This window comes from Prionailurus viverrinus, chromosome D3 (assembly GCF_022837055.1).
Source record: "Prionailurus viverrinus isolate Anna chromosome D3, UM_Priviv_1.0, whole genome shotgun sequence".
Lineage (NCBI taxonomy): Eukaryota > Metazoa > Chordata > Mammalia > Carnivora > Felidae > Prionailurus > Prionailurus viverrinus.
Genome location: NC_062572.1, coordinates 75,629,617 through 75,648,806, shown reverse-complemented (window position 1 = coordinate 75,648,806; position 19,190 = coordinate 75,629,617). Strand labels below are relative to the sequence as shown.

General features: G+C 36.6%; 1 protein-coding gene across 18 annotated transcripts in view; it reads left to right on the top strand.

Annotated features, from left to right (window-relative positions):
* TCF4 (transcription factor 4) overlaps positions 1-19,190 on the top strand; it is a 351,095-nt gene that overhangs the window by 231,208 nt on the left and 100,697 nt on the right. The window lies entirely within an intron of this gene.

Sequence of the window (19,190 nt, the reverse complement as noted above, 5' to 3'; positions counted from 1 at the left end):
ATCTACCCAATTTCTAAGGAGTGTTTTGGTGTGGCCTTAGATATTATCTGTCTGCTTAATCATTGTCAATAATAATCTCTCCTACTTCACTGTAAGTTTTTTAAGTATTTTCCTAGAGTTAACTGGCCACTATAGAAAATTTCACGGATACAGTTTTTTCTTTGCCATTTTGACAGTTTGTGTGTTTTTGATATGTTGTCCATGTTGAGAAATAAAAGGTATCTTTCCTTTCTTCACAGTAGATCTAGAATTGGAAATTTAGTTTGTATTATTTAATTTTTGGCTTTTGATGGTCAGTTTAAGGTTTACTCTTCTTAGAGAATTTATCTTGGCTAAATGTTTTAATGGTCCTTAAGGAACATTCTCATAAGTAGAGCCTGTTTTTTTAAAGACAAGGAGGAAAATTCAGTCGAAATGGATATTTTATCCTTGTTATTTTTTTGACTTTTCTTTTTTTAAGCAAGAAGAGTAACTAAGTTTGGTCGATTTCAGAATCCAATCATCTATTTATTGTCATTACTTTAAAAAAAATCTCTGCTCTGTTTTAATAGCAATAATATGACTTAGTTTATATTAGCTTCGTTGCATGCATTGGATTGCTTATTACTTATAACAAGATCCATGTGCCTTCCCACTGCACGAAATATATATTTTAATTTGATCTAAAGAGATGGTCCGCAATAGTCACTGTAACACGTTTGCTCCGGTATTTTTAGACCTCTGCCATGTTTTTTTTCTTTTTTTTAAGCTCAAATTAATATATACCTGGTAAGATATTTCTAAAACTTGCTTCGGTATGTGTGAATAGTTTTCTTACAAATAATAAGAAACTGGGGATAGTAAAAGGTTTCTTTTCAAGTGATTATGACTAGCTAAAGACATTTATATGTTTTCTTCAATACATATTTACCGTGATAAATAGTAATAAATCTGTCACAATCTGTGGTGTGAACTCACTTTTTTTTTCTTTTTGAAATGGGCCCTTTCTCCTCCTTGACATAAAAGAAAGAAAATTTAAACTGTAACATCTGTAATGAGATATTATTTATGACCTTACTAGAGTACAGAGGCTGGACCTCTTTTGTCGCCATTAGGCTGGATCTTCACAGGAAATGAGAGCAAGGCTTGTCTGGCCCTGTTTTTGAAAATACTGCAGCATCTGTGGGAGAGAGGAAACATAAGCCTGGCCCAACATCACGCCATGGATCTGGCAGGATCCTTGAATGTGTTTGGGCTGTGCACTGCATCTAGAGACCTCAAGTCACTGAAGAAGCATGACAGTGATAGGATGGCGGAAGAACCATCCTGAGGGGTCGCCTTGCACAGGCGCAATGGAGGGAAGGAATTCTGTCCCTCTGGACCACAGAGGCCTGTACTTAGGGCTAGGGTGATGTTTCTTTAAAGGCAAGGCTGTGTGAAATGACAACTAATTGCCCACAAGAGCCCTGCTGAGTACTGCAGAACATTTTTGTGTTCTCTGTTCAGATGGGTGGTACGTTCTTCTTTTCAGGCACCTACCAGTTTCTTGTAACCCTCATCTTTTGATGAGAGTTTAATAATAAAGCTTTATTTTTTTGTTGATGCCAGAATTTATTTCACCACTCTCTGATTTCTTGGATCTGCACATGAACTTCTTGTTTGATTTCTACATTTTGGTTTCCTTTTTTAAATCGTGTATCTTAAACTTGATATTTTTCGATTTTACTGCTCTTCCATCATAGTTTCTATCTTTGTATAGCCTAATAGTCACACCTATTGAATCATGAATTCATACAGAGAGAAATATACCCATTAAATCACATTTTGGGGGGACAGTGATCCATAATTCTTAGAAATTTACATGGAAGCATTAAAATCTAGAAAGCAAAAAATTTTCACCTTATGTCATTCTAAAATATTTTTTCCAAACACACATAAAAACTCAAAGACATGGTCTTTTAGAGACTTTATTGTGTCCACCAATATGGAAACACATAAAACTGCCCTCTTCTTATAACTTGAATGCATGAAATGATATACATTTAACCAGAAACTGTTAACAACTGCAACCATTCTACTTGGAATGTTGATGAAAATTTGTCTTCAATTCCAATCGAACTTTAAAACTTTAATGACAGTGTCACTGTCTTCCCCAGTTGGAATCCCTGGAACTTCAGATTTCTCTAGAAATAAGAAGTTTTATCTTTAGAAATAGTTTATGACCTGTCTTATCACCAGTGATTTTTCCAAACTGAACTTTTCAGTAAAGTCTATTTTTTATGTTAAATTTACTTTTTTTTTCTTTGTGTGCTGTTTTCTAAATCAGGAAGATCTGGCAAAGTTTGTATTAAGTGATCAGGAATAATTCTGGACACATGAATCCTAAGGACAACAATCTCTACAATAGTAACACTTCTAAAATAAGATTTGGGCACTCCCAGAAAATTTTTGAGATGAGTTAATCTTTAGATGGACTTGAAAAACACAACTTCAATGTATATGAGATACCAGGTTTACCAGTTTTCTTAAAGAAGGATTCTTAAAGAACATAAAATCTTAATGTTTAAATGAGTTTTTGTTTTTTGGTTTTTTGGTTTTTTGTTTTTTGTTTTTGTTTTTGTTTTTGTTTTTACAGAAGAGATTGTTAGGAAAATATCAGGGAAAGTCGGGTAATGCTTATGGCCTTAAGTGATCCGTGTGTTTTACATTATATAAAAAACCTTCATATGTGAAGGTAGCAGAAATGATCTTGAGTTCATACCTTAAAAAATTTTTAGGAAGGAAATGTTTTTTCTCAAATGCTTGAGGAAATCAAAATTTAAAAGAGAAGTTGGTAATTGTTTATTTCCTTCTTAAAGGCTCAGAAATCATATGTTTGAAAAGTCAGTACTTAAAATATATAATTTCCCCCATCACTTTGAAAGTGATCATATATCATAGTGATGCTATTTCATGTCAGCAAAATTTTGACTTGAGTGATAATGCAACTTACATTAAAATAAAATATATATTAATTTTAAAATGAACTAAGTGTCAGCGACCTGGACTCCTTCCTTTGTAGGAAATTCTAGAGTAACCAATTATGTGATAATGTATAAAAGGAGGGGGCCTCATCAAGGTTCATTCTTGGAGAGGTAGATCCTTTGTGAAAAGTATAACTATAGGTGTTTACATTACAATATTTGGTTAACTCATAATAGTTAACTTTAAACTTAGGGTGCCCATTCTCCAATTAAAAATATTGAAATATGAAGTTTGGATATTAAACTTATGTTTACTAGTTATAAAAATGTATAGACAGAAAAAAGATGAAGTATAATGCAATTAAATTATCCCCAGTAGGACGGAAGTATTATTCACACAATTTACACAGAATATGTAACCTGACGCCAGGGAACACCTTGAAGGTTGAGAAAATATTCGTCACAGAGAGCGTATATTTTTGTGCAGTTAATACTGAATATACTAAACCAGAAGCTTCAGAAGTTCAGCATATACATTCTTTCTTTGAAAACTAATCCTATCCTCTGCATTGCAGTTTGCAGTTAGAGGCTATGGAGGTTATGCTTTTTGTGAATTGCTGCTTATGAAACATAGGAGAATCTCTATATTTAAGTTTTTATTGGAGGCTCTTACTCTATTAAGAATATTTCAAAAGGCATATGAAATTCACACACATTTACAACATATGTACCATTAGGCATTCCAGTCTCTCAGGAGTTTGCTATAAGATTTCTGTATTTTTGTTTGGAATTTTGGAATAATGAGATCTCTCTTCCATCATCCTCTCTGCTAGGAAACCTACTCCTGCTCCCCTTAAAAAGATGACTTCTGGTATGTGTATTTTAAATATAAAGTGAGAAGAAATGTAAGGGAGAAGAAAAACACAAAAGTTAACTCTAGAGGAAAGGTTTGCATATTTGTGAGCTCTTCAGGGATTATCTTTACCACGAAAAGGATTTATGTGTCAAACACTCAATTGAGAAGAAACCACCTAGATTCCTCCTCAATAGAGATGCCTGCCTGGCCCCTTTTGTCTGATTATTCTACTGAGCAAGCTCTTCTAAGGTGGTGTGCATGATATATATTCCCCCCACCCCATGTGTATTTTTATTTTAAACCAAGTTTTCAAAATTTCACCTGCTGAGATTTATCAGGACTTTTGTTAAGGTTTCCACAACTGTAACAATAGCATTTAGTGTAAAACTGGCCTCATTCGTTGAGAAAGGAGAAATACATTTCAGAAACTGTTATTTGGAACCTATTTTATCACTTTCACTGAAGAGTATATTTTGGTGCGAAGTCTTGGACTCTGTCTGACTGGTTTAATTATTAAGAAATCGAAGAAGCTGCCGGAAGGCTGCTTTACCTAAAGAGAATTGTAACAGGCCTGCATGCATTTTGAAATTATAAAAACTTGTTTCACAGTGTGTGGCTTGACTGTGAATTTATTTTGTGTTTGTGGAATAATATAAATGCTTGGCTTAATATTTGGTTGGAGACCATTTTTTTTAAACTTTTTCCATTTCATTGACTGAACTGTTCATTTTATTGTCTAACATGGTGGAATTTTCTCGTTTTTTTCCCCCAGTCACTGATAATTTCTGTGTTTTCAAGGCGTGTTTTCCTGATTTCAAACAATTCTGAAGTTTTTGTTTGAAAGTCATAAATCAAAGTCAGATAAAACTTGGAGGGCTAAGTAAGATCCTCTCAGAATATGTAGCAATAATCCTAAAAGGAATGAAGAGTCTCTTCAAAAATAGCAAAGTTGTATTTTCTTAAGGCAGATTAAATTCTGTCAGGCTGTTGACAGACACTTGCTTTGTTTTGTTTTTTTAAATAAATTGCACTGAATTCTTAAACTGAACATAAAGTCACATTTCAAAGCAAAAGCATGAGATTCTCAGGCTTGATCTTCACTGTCCCAGGGTGTATTTGTGTACAGGGCTGTGCTCATTTTAAAGGAATAAGAGCTTTTGTAAAATGCGGTGCGAAATTTGTAGTTTTAAATACTCAATTATTTTATCTCAAAACAGTAGCATGTGAATGATACCGACTTCTTTTTTTTTTTTCTTTCTTTCTTTTTCTTTTTTTTTCCCGGTGGTTGCAGCTGTTGTGTAGGTGCTTAGCTCTTTGAGTTTTATGCTTTGCTTGAGCTTATACTCCCTCTTCAGAGAAATTAAGGTAGTGCAGAAGAGTCTGCATTTTGTAGAATTTCAAGGTTGACAAAAGGATGTGAGTTTCAGTGAGAAGTACAGATTTCAATTCTGAAGGAATGTGCAAATTCATTTTTGAAAAGAACATTTTAAGAATTTTATTTAAGTCACTTAGCGACAGCCCCTGTTATCTGTCTAGTCTAACTTTGTCATCTGCGGAATTAATCATAAATATGCTCCTGAGGTTGAAACTTGATACATAAGTGATTCCTTCTAGAGTAATCAGAAGAGGACGTGTGCGTGTATTAAATGCCACTAAATTTATTTGCAGTATTCAGTGGAACAGAATAATAGGGGCATTTCTTAGTGAAGCCCCTTGGTAGCAAAGTGTAAAGAAATGTCTTGGTGTTGCCGCTGTGCATCAGCAGTGTTTTCAACGATAGTGATTAAAAGGCATTTCCTTTGTGAAACATGGACTCCTATTAGAAAGGCTTAGTGTTCTCAAAAAATGACCCCTGTGGTATATTCCTCACACACATACAAAAACTGTCACTGTTACCACTTGCTGTTACCATCTAGGGATTTTTTTTTTTTCCTGGAGAAAATGCTGTTTTGGAGCAATTACTTTGATATCATCCGAGAAAGAGCGCCTGTCTGCAGCAGCTTCCTCATCCCCAGCCTATATCATTCTAAATATGCCTCCTGGATTATACTTATAATAATATTGTAATGGCTTTCATTCTACCGATTGGCAAAGTCTATCATTATATCATTAGCTGCCACGAGAAAGCAGTTTCAAGTAGGGTCGCTGATTCCTAGCGTTTAACGTTTGCAAGTAACCCCGTTTGGGGAATTCACTCGTTTCACAGGTGCTCAGGTGTGTTAACCTAGGGTACAATAATATTTTCTGGCTTGCTCATTACGAAACAAACTTGAAGTACAAAATAATTCAGTAATAAGCAGAGTATGAAAACTGGGGTTTTATTTTAGCAAAGTCTAATAACTTGAGATGTTAGCAGATGAGATAAAAAATAAAATTTGTCTAAGGGTACAGTGGTAGTCAACTCATTTCTCCAAACTACTGAAGCTGAAGTTTCAAAAGAATGTTCTTGACCTGGCAATTAAGACCTGTTGATTCAGTTTGAAATTTTTAAGCCATTAAGCTAAATAGAAAATGAATCTGTTTCTGTAACTAGTGTACTGTTTGAAAGTATTGTTATATAATAAAAAGGTACAAATTCTGCCATTTGATACTAAGGCATCTGCTTCACGAGTGAAATTTTATTACCAGAACCTGTGGGTTCCTCATATAGTGCCTTGATAGGAATTTTATTTTTAGATGTATACAGCGCATCGCCACACATATCATCTGGAGTTTAATTGATAGGGATGGGCAAGAGAAAATGGAATTAGGCATTTTTATTATGGGCAGGTACAGCTGGAATTCTGAAATTCAAATCCCAGTAAGTCGTTATTCTATAAACCATGCTATTTTGTTTTCCCTTTAATAAATTACACCAACAACCTAGCTGTTAAGTGGAACTCCATCATGACAAACTGGGAGCATCTAGGTGGGAGGGGAAGACAGCATTTTCAGAAGTTTTCATTCATTCATTCATTTCTTTCTTCATTTATACTTATTCAAAGCATATTGTTCAGCTAACCTAAAAACCAGACACACCAAATGACATTGTGCGTTTCCTCCTCCTCTGTGTACCCTTTATTTAAATCGTGAAGCTTCACAGCTAAGGTCCTTCCTGTTTAAGGAAGTTCTCAGTGTTGCATCACTTACATCCCCAGTTGGTGGGGATGGCCTTACATTTTAAAGAGCATAAAGTCTGGCCTTTTGAGAAGGTTGTGCATTCAAAGACCCAAATAACACACGCAGTGAAACACAGGGACCTCTTGTCCTTTAGGCTTATTTTAGAGATGCTGAGTCCCCTTACTCACCTTGAAATGGGTAAGGATCTTTTGCACATACATCTTTTTTTTTTTTTTTTGTCCCATACAGGCTAAATTCACTGCCCTGCATGTTTCTTTCAAATATATTTCCAATGAATGACTATAGTAATAAAAGTGGCGTGGTGGGATGGAAATAACACTGCACTAGAATTAAAGAGATCTCTCTAATTAAATGTGTGGTATCCTCTATTTCCTCACATAGTGGCCCTAGTTGGGTCACACATCTATTTCATGGTCTACAAAGGAGGTATAAATAGCACCTTCTTCATGAGATGATGTTGATATACTAATAACAATAACAAACCTGAACATAGTATTTATTCTGTGCCAGGAACTGAGTACTTTGCATCTAATGAATCACTTACTCCTACAAAATCCTATGAGATGGGATGTCCTACTCTTTATTCATGGCTAAACAAACAGAGACACAGAGGGGTGATGACACATGTCTGAGGTCACACAGCTAATAAATGGCAGAGCTGGGGTTGAGACCTGGGAAGTCTGTCTGCCAGGTTTCTGTGTCCTTAATCATGATGCCGTGCTCCCCCTGGCTATTCAGAGTATTTGGTAGAACAAAAATCTCTACAATCTGATTGTTGTTTACTTAGCAAGTATTTGCCAACCTGGAATAAATTAAGTATTCAGAATGTTCATCTCACTGTAGAATGACCCTCAGTACCTCTAAGTGGTACACTGGTTTTTACGCACAGCTTCTGCTCAGCCAGATCCCTTAGAAAGTCTAGACCATTCAGTATAGCATTTCTGTAACAGAGACAGGATGATCTAGTGGTTAAGAGCATGGAATCTGATCATCTGGGTTTTTAGTTGGCTGTGCCACTTACTAGCTACGTGGCCTTGGGCACATGATGTAGTATCCTTGAATTATTTTCTGAAAAATGGGCAAAATATACATACGTCCCAAGGATATTGTGATAAATAAATAAAGGACAAAACATATATAATGTGCTCTGCATAATCCTGACACATTGTAAACATCTAAGAAATGATAACTTCTAAGGACAGTAATAAACCCCCTCAATGTTAGCATCAGCAAGAAGGTAAATACCTTTCTTCGGGCACTTGAGAAAAACTTCACCTGTAGTTTACTGGAGTAGTTGGGTACAGAGCAGAAACTAAGACCAGGGTCTCAACTGCATGTGGAAGAATTCTACCTAATGGAGGTCGCTTGCCTTGTCTGAAACGTTGAAATACCGCAAACACTTTCTGTAGGTCTTTGTTCCTCGCAGTAGTGTCTCTATTAGGCCGAGACACCTAGTCAGCTGTTTGAATCATTCGACTTAGGCTCTGCAAAGTTTGCCTTGGAAGTATGTACTCCGTCTTTTTTTCTTTTGAAATGGGACATCAGGCCAAGATGACAGAGCTCCTCATAATATGATTCCCTCTGCCAGTAATTTGTTTATGCCGAAGTCAGCCCTGCCTCTAAGCGACAAGGAGATACAGGCTTTTTCTTTCATCTTCTATCAGTCTTACTCTGTAATTGGCCAGAAGCAGGTCAAGGAGCAGGGTAGGCCTAGGGTTTTTACTTCATCTGGCAAGACGAAGATGTGTTGAGCAGGTGGGACTGTGTGGCACTTTGTTTCTCTTCTAAAGTAAAACAGAGTTTGATTTGATTAGGACTGTTGAGGTAAATTTCTAACATTCAACAGGACTATTTGTACAGATGTTTTAGGGTAAAGTCAAAGAATTGCTGGATTCTGGCCTTTGCCACATTGTCATGTGTTTTTTTCTCAATGCCGTTGCTGAATTCATAAAAGAAAATTTGTTTTGCGTGTCAGCTAAGGGGACCTTAGAACGGTTTTTTACAAGGGCTGATTAGTGAACTCTTGAATTTCAAGAAAAAAACATCTGCCAAAGAGGGTGGGGCAAAGAGAACATGGTCTCCACCTTCCACCACGAATGATTCTTCCCAGCCAATTTTCATTTACAGAAAAACCAGGCAGCACATCAGACTCCTCGGGAAAGGTCCTTCTGGCCGGACCTCTTCCTCGCGTCCCGGAACGGGGACGGACGCTTCGGTTCACAGAGACAGACTCTTTCTCTGGGAAACCGGATCGATCCGATGGAGCCACCCCTCATTCGTAATCATTGCCACCTTGTGGATTACAAAGGATATTGGTTTTCATCAGACTTCCATTTCAATTTGGCTTTTTTATGGCAAGTACACGTTGGCAGTGGATTGCTGTGTTCCTCACCAAAAGGATCCTCGTTTGCTCAACAACACCTCACTTCTCCACTCACAGTTCATTTATGATTCTGATGAGAGTGTTTTTTCAGGAAACACACATTTCACTTTTTGACCTAGGAGCATCTGTTAGAATTTTTTTTTAATACTACTTTGGCATTCTGAAAGTGTTAATGTCTTTCATATCTGTTTAATGCTATTTAGGGATATTTATGATCACCTCTTGGTTACTCAGGGTAAAGTGTGTCGCAATTTTTTTTAAACAGACAGGAAAGCATTCACATGAGGAAACAGATTGCTTTAAACATGTGCTTCCTGTGACAGTAAAAAGAACAAATTAGATTTAACACTGTGTAATGAATGCATAAATGTGTACATTTAAGCTTTTAAAAGCTTTATGTTCAGTTCTGGTCACAACAAAAATTGAGTCACCTGTAAAAATTAAAGCTGCCTGGGTTGCTCTCAGATTCCTAAAATGCCCAGAAATTGAGATCCACACCTGATGATGCCTCATTGGAATCATAAAAAGAATGATATGTTAATGCTGGAGGGAACGAGAACGGTCCAGGGCACATGGAAAGGTTAAACCAGGTTAGAGTTTGATTCTATACACTCAGCAAAGAAATCAGAATGTTTCGGAGAACAGGGAGGCGAGTAGGATTTTACCACCATCTTCCTCTCTGTCTGGGAATCAAGGAAAAAATCCATTCTTCTGAACCCCAAATATTCCTCTCTTTCATGAAAAAAAAAAAAAGGAAAAGAAAATCTGATGTTTACTTACTAGCGGCTGCTAAGATTTAATTACATAAGAAAAAGACTCCTTTTCTTATGTAATTCAGTTTGTGCTCATGTATGCTGGCTGGCAGGGAGTGAATAGAATATGAGTTAATATTTCCAGTTAGGCGCGAGTGCTGAATTGGAGGGCACGAATCCTCTCCCCATAAGAGTCTCTCCTCCTCGCCATTTCTGTCTGAGCCCTGCGGATGGTGTGTTTCCTTCCCTTGTGCTTTCAAAGCTAAGGATTTGTGGCATGCTCCCCATCCCTCTGGCCAAGGAAGGCCAGGACAGAGTCCCTCAGGGGAGGGCACATAGTTTGGGGACATCTGACTCTCTCATATCACATACTGAGGTACTAATATCAAAACAGACTGCTTGTCGTTGCACGGTGGGGCAGTGCTTTTTTTGGCTGCCGTGGTCGAAATGAAATGGGCAAGCTGTAGTCCGCTTGGCATCAGATTGGGCTAAGGGAAGCTGGGAGATCAGAGTCAGACTGTGAATGCAAGTAACAGCCAATGGTTAACTTCCTTTTTGTGTGTCACTTGGCAGCAAGGAGACTGATGGTGATTTTCTTTTCTTTTCTTTTTCTTTCTTTCTTTCTTTTTTTTTTTTTTTTTTTTTTTTTTTTTTTTAACGTGGGTAAGAGTTCAGTGCCCTGGGAAGAGCCGTAGACACTGTCACGGTGCTTCCTCACACAGTTGAGTTGCGTTGATTTCTTGAGGCCAGTACAAGTGTTCCAAGCGCCAGCTCCCGGTACTGTATACAGGGCCGCTGGACTTCGGATGAGGAAGGTAATCAGATGAGAGGTGATCCACACAGAACCTCACTGCTGATCTCCAGGAAGTCTTAGGGAAATCAGACTCTTGCAGAAGGCAGCGGAGCCAAAGGATAATATATGCACTTGACTGGATACTCCCTTGTATGCAGACACCCAAAGATATTTTTAAAATGATCACTACCGCACATCCCTCGTCTCCCATCAAAGATTCAAATCAGTTTTGGGCTGTCTGGAAAATGCAGGGCTAAAATAGCCACATTGAATTCAGATGAAATTACCTTCTGCTTTTTGGGGAGGTTGTTGCTCTTGTGTTAGTCGAATTATTTTCTTTGAAGATTCGTTTGGAAGAGAGTTTGGGAGAATTTCTAGCCTCCCTCTAGAATTTCCTCCCATTTCTCTGTTTGCAAAGAGCTGTTCCCCAAAGGCGAAAAGAGCGAGTTGCCATCTTGAGGAGTGAATTGTATGTGTAGTGAGCACCAAATGGTCTCAAAGTTACCCCAGAATTTTCAATATCTCTAGTTGCTTTCAAATACTATTTATTCCCCTAACCGTTTGTGCAGGGTATCAGTAAGATGACCAACTTCTGACAACCCTAAAAGCAGGGAAGGAAGCTTAGAAATAGAATACCATTTGTCTGGTAATTAGAGTGTATCTCTTAAGAGTTCGAGAGAATTCTGATTAACCTTTCTGTTCCCACATTCTCACATAAAATTAGCACACCTTTTAAATTATTATCTAGTATTTAAACACATATTTTTGAGTCTTCTTAATGCAACAGGTTCTGGAGACACTAAAAGTGTGTTATAGGTTTCTAAAAAACTTCATTTTTCTTACATTTTAAATGTTCTGTTTGTGCAAAATTTCGAGAATCACCATAAGGGCTTCTTTGCATTTTTAATTTAGTAACTAACATATGAATAAATTTGCATATTAATTAGTTGCAGATTAAATCATGCATACATAATTGCCTCCTTACTGTGTTTAATGTTTGTCAAAATCTCCAGCCTGGTTTGATGGATGTCGTATGAAAGATTACAATTTGATGTACCCTTGGAAGTATTTACACCAATAATGCAAGATTCTTAATAGCAGAATTCTCTAGTTATATACAGTTACTAATAAACATGTAAGATAGGTACATGTCCCTTTGACTAAAATTTTTTCTTTGCACCAAATCATTTACTATTCATAATCATTAATGCATCTCCTAATTATACAGCATATGTCTGTTAACCCTTTCGTTGCTGGTCTTCAAATGGTAGCTTCTTTCTTTCCTTGCCCCCTAAAGAAAGCAAATTATTTGATAGTATTCTGAAATTACTGCGTTGCCTTTTACTTCTTTCTCTACTAGTGTGTGGACACACCTCATTTGCCACTTAACTCTCACCTACAGTTGAGAATTACATGATCACGTTGTATTTTCCAGTTAAAGATCAAGAGATGACCCATGCACACACACTTAGCTGATGGGCTTTCACTTTTACCAATGTTGAAAAGAATTCAGATATTTGAAATGCTTCCTATTAAATGGTAAATACACATGCACACATGCACAGTTTTTGGAAGGATAATCATAGGATAAGTAAAATTATTTAAATTATGTTTTACTCCATTTTGAATATGGTAATGCATTTAATGTTTTATCATAAAATATAGAATGGATTCTTTTTTTTTTTTTTTTTTTTTTGGTACCAGGACTGAGATCTCTACAGAAACTGACTAGAGCATGGGTGTTCTTGATTTGACAGAGTTAAAAAAATATGTATGCCAGTAAGTGTTCTTTTTAATTAATTCCTCAGGTATTTAATTTTTTTAAGTTTTATTTTACTCATGTACAGAGTAGACCAACTGGCATATTATTTTTTACTATTTTGATGTCTAAGCTGCTTATCACACTGTATTACCCTGCATTAATGAGTATTCCTACTGTGCAAAATTCTATCAAAAATGATGGTGTGAATGTCATTTTTAATTGGAAGTTTATACAGTCAAATTTATAGTACACAACAAAAAATATGTACGTAATTCTGTTCCAAGCCTTTTTTAGGCAATTGATCTTTTTGGTTTAAGTATACATTTTTATCATCCTGACCTTAAATTTAGCTTGAGAATCCGGACAAATATTACTGAGTTAGAATTAATACCATTGTTGAGGGAAGAGGGAAACCAAGGCACAGGACAATTATAAAGCCTTTTAATTATGAGAGGAACAAATATAGAATCTATTTTCAGGAATCCCTCTTAAACATGAAAACTTGCTGACCAATTTTGCATGTTCCATAGAAGCCAAAATATCTGCTTTCTGTCTATTCTATTGTTGAATGCCTTGCATTTATATGCTTATTAAGGAGACAAAGGTTAAAATGAGTCCAAAGCATAAAGAGCTGCCTTCCTTTCTTTGATTCTTACATAGGAGAAATAATACCTCCTGCTCACCTACCCCAGGGTCGTTTTCTTCTAATCACAAAGCACAATGAGCTATTTATTGATTTAGCAAAACATTCTTTTGCAACAGGCAATATAGCATTAAATTATTTAGCAATGAGAGAAATTAAATGAAAGCTGCAAAACTTACACAGGGAAGCAAACAGACCCAAAACATCTTATTTGTCCACAGCCATTGTGCCTAGGTAATTCAGGGCATATGGTATGTAAATGATGTTTGGAGACCCTTGCCAAATCTACACACGGCGGGATAAATTAAGGACAGGTTTCCCTGGGTGTAAGTCCCACAATTGTGACCGGCACACTCCCTGCTTGGATGTGCTTGTTCCGTTCTTGTGTTTTAGCAAGAACTTCACACAGCATTCAATGGTCAAACCTGGTCCTCAGCCTGCTTCGAAGACATTATTTTTAACTTGTGAGGATTGATTTTATAATTAAATTTAAAATACAGCACGAGTTTCTCTTCCCCTTACATTTGAAAAGTAAGGTCTGAATAATTCATCAGTATATATTTGGATATTACCCATTTAAATGGGTATCTTTGACAATGGAAATCAAGTGCCTCTCACCCACTGAAGAAAGGTATTACTAAGCAGTGACTTTTTTCTAGGTCAAGATTAAGATATTGCTAGAACAGGAAGTGAATTATTTTGAACAATTAGTAATTTTAGTCCCAAATTAGCCCAGTCGTAATTTATTAATTCAACTTTGTAACTCAAATTACTAGTATCACTTAATATTTGAATTATTATTTTCAAGTATCTGCTCTCACTTCTAGAAAGGTGAAATCACTATCTGCTTCTTCCATTTAAAACTTCTTTGAAATAGCTGCGAGGTTATGCTATTTCCTTTTTTCTGAAAGGAATTTCTTTTCTAAGCTGGGTGTTGTGGCCCGTAGTTTTTGCTACTTTAAAGTCCATTTTGATTATCTTGGAACTGTATAATTGGAGATTTTGTTTAGAAATGTTGGCAGTTCCTTTCCTCCTATGATAATTCATCAGCAGATACCTAGGTAGTGCATTTGCATGAAGACTTAATTATGAATACAAGACTTAAACATGTTATTAATGCAAGTTATTTCAGGGCATTTTAAAGTATGTAGAGTATGGTTTAGGATGTTTTGTTGTTTTTACTATTAAAAATGCTTTTTTTTTTACCAATAAAGCTGTTATTTTTGTAAGGATAATAGTATGTTTCTTCTATAAAGTAGCAGTTTAGGCGCTGTTCCTACTATTACCATTTCATTTATGAAACACAGATAACATGCTAGTTACTGTATGAAGAATGAAGTTAGGTTCAGTTCCTATCCATTGCTGTGTAAGTTGGGTAAAATCAGGGGGAAAAATACCCCTGAGATCAACATAAGTCAATAATACTTGACACAGATTTAGCTTAAAAGTCATGCAAGTTGGTGGTGCGTCTGGAGGAGTTCACGTAATTATCATGTAGCCCGCAGTTGGTGAACTCAGGGTGAAGTTTTGAGCTGGTGATTCCGTGACCATCCCCTTGGTTCATTGAAACTACTTTGCACAGCTGTGCTCCCAACTCAACAACGGAGAGCAAAAACAATATTTGCTGGAAAATCAAGCTCAGTTGGCCTTCTAACTTTGCTGGGAACTTGCAGCCTTGAAAACAACAAAGGATAGATAATCACAGTTGAGATTACAGAGTCCAGATTAAATGTATTACACAGGAGGGGTGGTGTGACCCAAGTTTACCCGCACTGTGCTAAAACCGTGAATGCCCACGTGTTAAGCACTGTAGTCACTTACCAAAATTTTTGGTTTTAAATGTCATTGAACCACATTTAAACAAAGCACCTGTACTTCATTCAAAAAAATTAAGGTATATGGAGAGCTGTGGAGGTAAGCTGAGGGATTCTTTTATTTTTGCATATTTGGTGGGAGGCAAGAGCCATAGACAATAAAGACAAGCCATCTCAAGTATTACAACAGTCTATTTTCATGTAATGTATGAATCAAAATGACTTAGCAGTTTTAATTTTTTTTTTAGAAAGAAAAGAATATAAAGAGAGAGATAAGTGAAATTTGCATCTCTACAGACAACTCTGCATAGCAAATTTAAGATTCTGGCAATTTCCTTACTAACATCTGAAAATTGAGAATGTATAGGAATCTCAGACAGATCCTTAATTATTGTGTTGCTACCAGGGGTCTCTGTGATGGTATCAATAAGTTAGGAAACTTTTTTTAAGAAGGAATAAACGGGGGCTCCTGGGTGTCTCAGTCAGTTAAGCGTTGGACTTCGGCTCAGGTCATGATCTTGTGGTTCGTGAGTTCGAGCCCCACGTCAGGCTCTGTGCTGATAGCTCAGAGCCTGGACCCTGTTTCAGATTCTGTGTCTCTGTCTCCCTCTGCCTCTCCCCCCTGTTTTTTTCTCTCTCTCTCTCTTGAAAAAATAAAACATAAAAAAAAATGTTTTTAAGTGATAAGCAACTAAACTGATAACTAACTTATTTTAGCATAATGCATTCAGACCAAATTTCTCCTTGGTAAAGAATATTGAAACTGTATTAATTGTTTGTATATACTTAGGAAATTGTAGGGAGACCTGATGCATTAATCTTCTTTCATAAAAGATACGGCTTCTGCTTATCCCGATCTCAAGTATATTTCAAACCAGTCTTTATAAAATATTATAACCTTTCTTTTAGAAATCTGTGCAACATCAAGTATGTGTATCACAGAGGTAACTGGAGACAGAGAGTATAATTTCTATCATATTACCAAAAGGGGTCTATAGCTCTCCAAAGGTTAAGGGTCCCTGATTTCAGCCAGAGGTTGCAGGAAGTGATTGATGATCCTACATCATCATATCCCCAGTCAGCGATGGATCAACACGAGGCTTAAGTATCAAAAAAATTCAGCAAATATTTATTGCACACCTACTAAGCGCCAGTATTCTCGGAAGGTATATAGCAGTGGACCAAATTCCTACCATTGTGAAGATTTACATGGCTGCAAGTAGTTGTTGAAGCAAGACCTCATTAAAAAAATTTTTTTTTTAGCGTAGTTGACACACAATCCTTCATTAGTTTCAGGTGTACAACGTAGAGATAGAGACTTGACATCTCTATATGTTATGCTGTGCTCGTCACAAGTGTAGCTACCATCTGTCATCATACAATGCTACTACAATATCATTGACTGTATTCCCTAAGCAAAAGTTCACTTTATAATGCTCCACAGGGTCCCAACACCACGATCCACCTTGTGAACTAATAAATACAGAGGCTATGCTTCTTAAAAGCCCAACAATTGATGTAATCCCACAGTCCATGATAGCAATATAATAAATAATAGATAAAATCAACCACAGAATCTAGTGTAATCGTCAGTGAGGTTTTTTTGTCATCGGCCTATTTTTTGCTAGCAGTGAAACAAAATGACATCTCTTTAAAAAGGTTTTTATTTCTCTAGTCCTTAAAATCAAGTTAAATGGAATGTTTTGGGAAGGACAAAAGAAAAAGTTAAATACGTGGAAATGGCATGGAAAGCACCTGCTTGTTTGTTTCATGTTCCTCCACGTCATTAGGAAATGATGTTTGGCCATAGGAGAATCTGTTGTCCCTCTAATAAAATGTTATGAAATTGAATTTTGAAAGGACACTATAGATTGAATAAGTAGGGTGGCTTCACCAAGGAAAATTAAAGACTACAGAAAACAAACAGGAGTCTGCATCACACATACACTAACCGGCAGAACAGTATCACTTCTCAAAAGTGACAGTGCAGGCATGTATCCATTTTTATATCTCTGGCACATTGTTGGCACTATTAATTATTCCATTGAGAAAATAGCCACTCTATACAGAAGAAAGGAAGATAAATGAGTTCCTCCAAGCCCCCTTCTGTGAAGTGTAAGTGTAAATGAATATGCTCTCTGCCAGCCCAACGAATAAAACTCGGTCCGTCCCTCATCTTCAGCCGTTTATGATCCAGGTGAGGGAAAGGCCAGACTCACGAAACCAAAAATAACCATTAGAAAATTTAAAAATTTAGGGGAGCAATTTATCATAACTACGTGTATGTCCGTGTTTTATCAGTAAAAAGTAAGTGTAGCTCTATTTGAAATGTTTGTCTGATGATATGCTCATTTTTCCATTTCATGAAGGCTTGACTTATTCTCACATTGAACTTAGGGCTAACTATAATGTCTTTGACAATTTCTGGACTTCATGATTTCTGTCATTGGGGAAAGGAAGGAAATAAATCCCTTTTTGTTCCTCATTCAGTCAAAGAGCAAAACGTGATTTAGGTCTTATTAGGTATGTATTATGTTGTTAGAGGGTGGGGCAGAGAAAGTTAAATCTTGATCTCTACTCTTTATAAATGTATATTATTTAGGGGCAATAAAGTAGGTGCATGATGTATTTGGCAACAGTTTATGGCATTAAACTTTGTTGGAGAATCCAGAGGATCTAGAATGGTCCTTATCTAGAAGTGACTACAGAACTTGATGTCATTCTGTTTCAGAGAGTTGCCGATCTGGCAGATTAAGACAGAGGCCACAGAATCGCAACTGAACTTCTGTCTAGCAGCTTCTGTGTATATTTTCCCTAGAGTTGAACTTTTTTTTTTACTAAACTGCAGAAACAATTTTTGATTGTCTTTGTGTTTTCAGAGATCGATTGTCCAGAGATGTATCTCATAAACCGTCAATCGCAGAACTTCAAACTTGGGAAAAAACCCCGTCATGATCGCAATTTAACAGTTATTTATTTGCAGTGTATTTATTTATAAAGAAACTGAGATTTAGATAAAGCCAGAACTCACTCAGGCTTAGAGAGCTAGATAGAAATGACGCCAGAACTCAAACCACCAACTTGGTTCCTGGCCTCCACATTCTACTCCTTTCTCCAACAAGTACAAGGGAGCAGGTGATGGGGATGGAAGTCTCACCCCCAAATATGTGGTTGGAGAATCAGAAACTAGCTCTTTTGGAAGTCACTAAAAAAGAGTATTTAATTTTTTAAATTTACTTTTCAATGTTTAATAGTTATTGATCATGAAGTATGGTCACTTGTTTAATAATTGTACTAATAATGACTCAGTACAGAAATGCTTAACTCTGAGAAAACCTTACACACACAGTAATTTTAAGTGTGCCTGTTTTACTTTTTTTTCAAAAAGTATGAGAAATTGATCAGAGATCAACACTGCTGGCAAGTTCCAAGGACATGGCCCGTGTACAAAATGGGAATGGCTTGAGTAGTTTCCCTTGCACATAACACATTTTTCACATGGTAGCATGAAGTAAGTAGGTCCCACATGAAGAACATGGCTTGCAGGCTCTGAACAGATGTTAGGGAACATGTCACATTCTGCAGTAAAGGAAAAGCTCCGACTGGGCGTAAGGGTGGGAGGGTTGACTCCCTTGGAATTTGGACTCCTATTAAGTAGCATTTACGTCGTTTTAGGTTCAGCATGCGTTTGATAATCTTGTTCGAAGAAGGCGAAATGCTGACTGACATTTTGGGAAACAAATAGAGGCAAATTCATGCTTCTGGTTTGTAAGCACCATAATTTGGCAATTTAGCACTGTTAACAATAATTCTAGTTATGATTATGAAGACATCCTTTTAAATCAGTTTTTACCGAACGATGAATGAGTGGAAATAAGACTATTGCTGCCATATGACTTTGGGGAAGTCGTCACCTATTCCTGATATGGTTGTCCTATGTTAGAAGCCAAAATTTAGCAATATCAAATTTTTTGCCAAACAATTCTAATTTTAATACTGTTTGTGTCAAGGAGAGCCTATGAGTTTATTTCCATTTTATCTAGTAGAAGCCCCAAATTGTCCTTAATTGCATCTTCTCCCTTTTAAAACTTCTTTGAAAATGTCTTTTGGCTTGCCCATGGGATT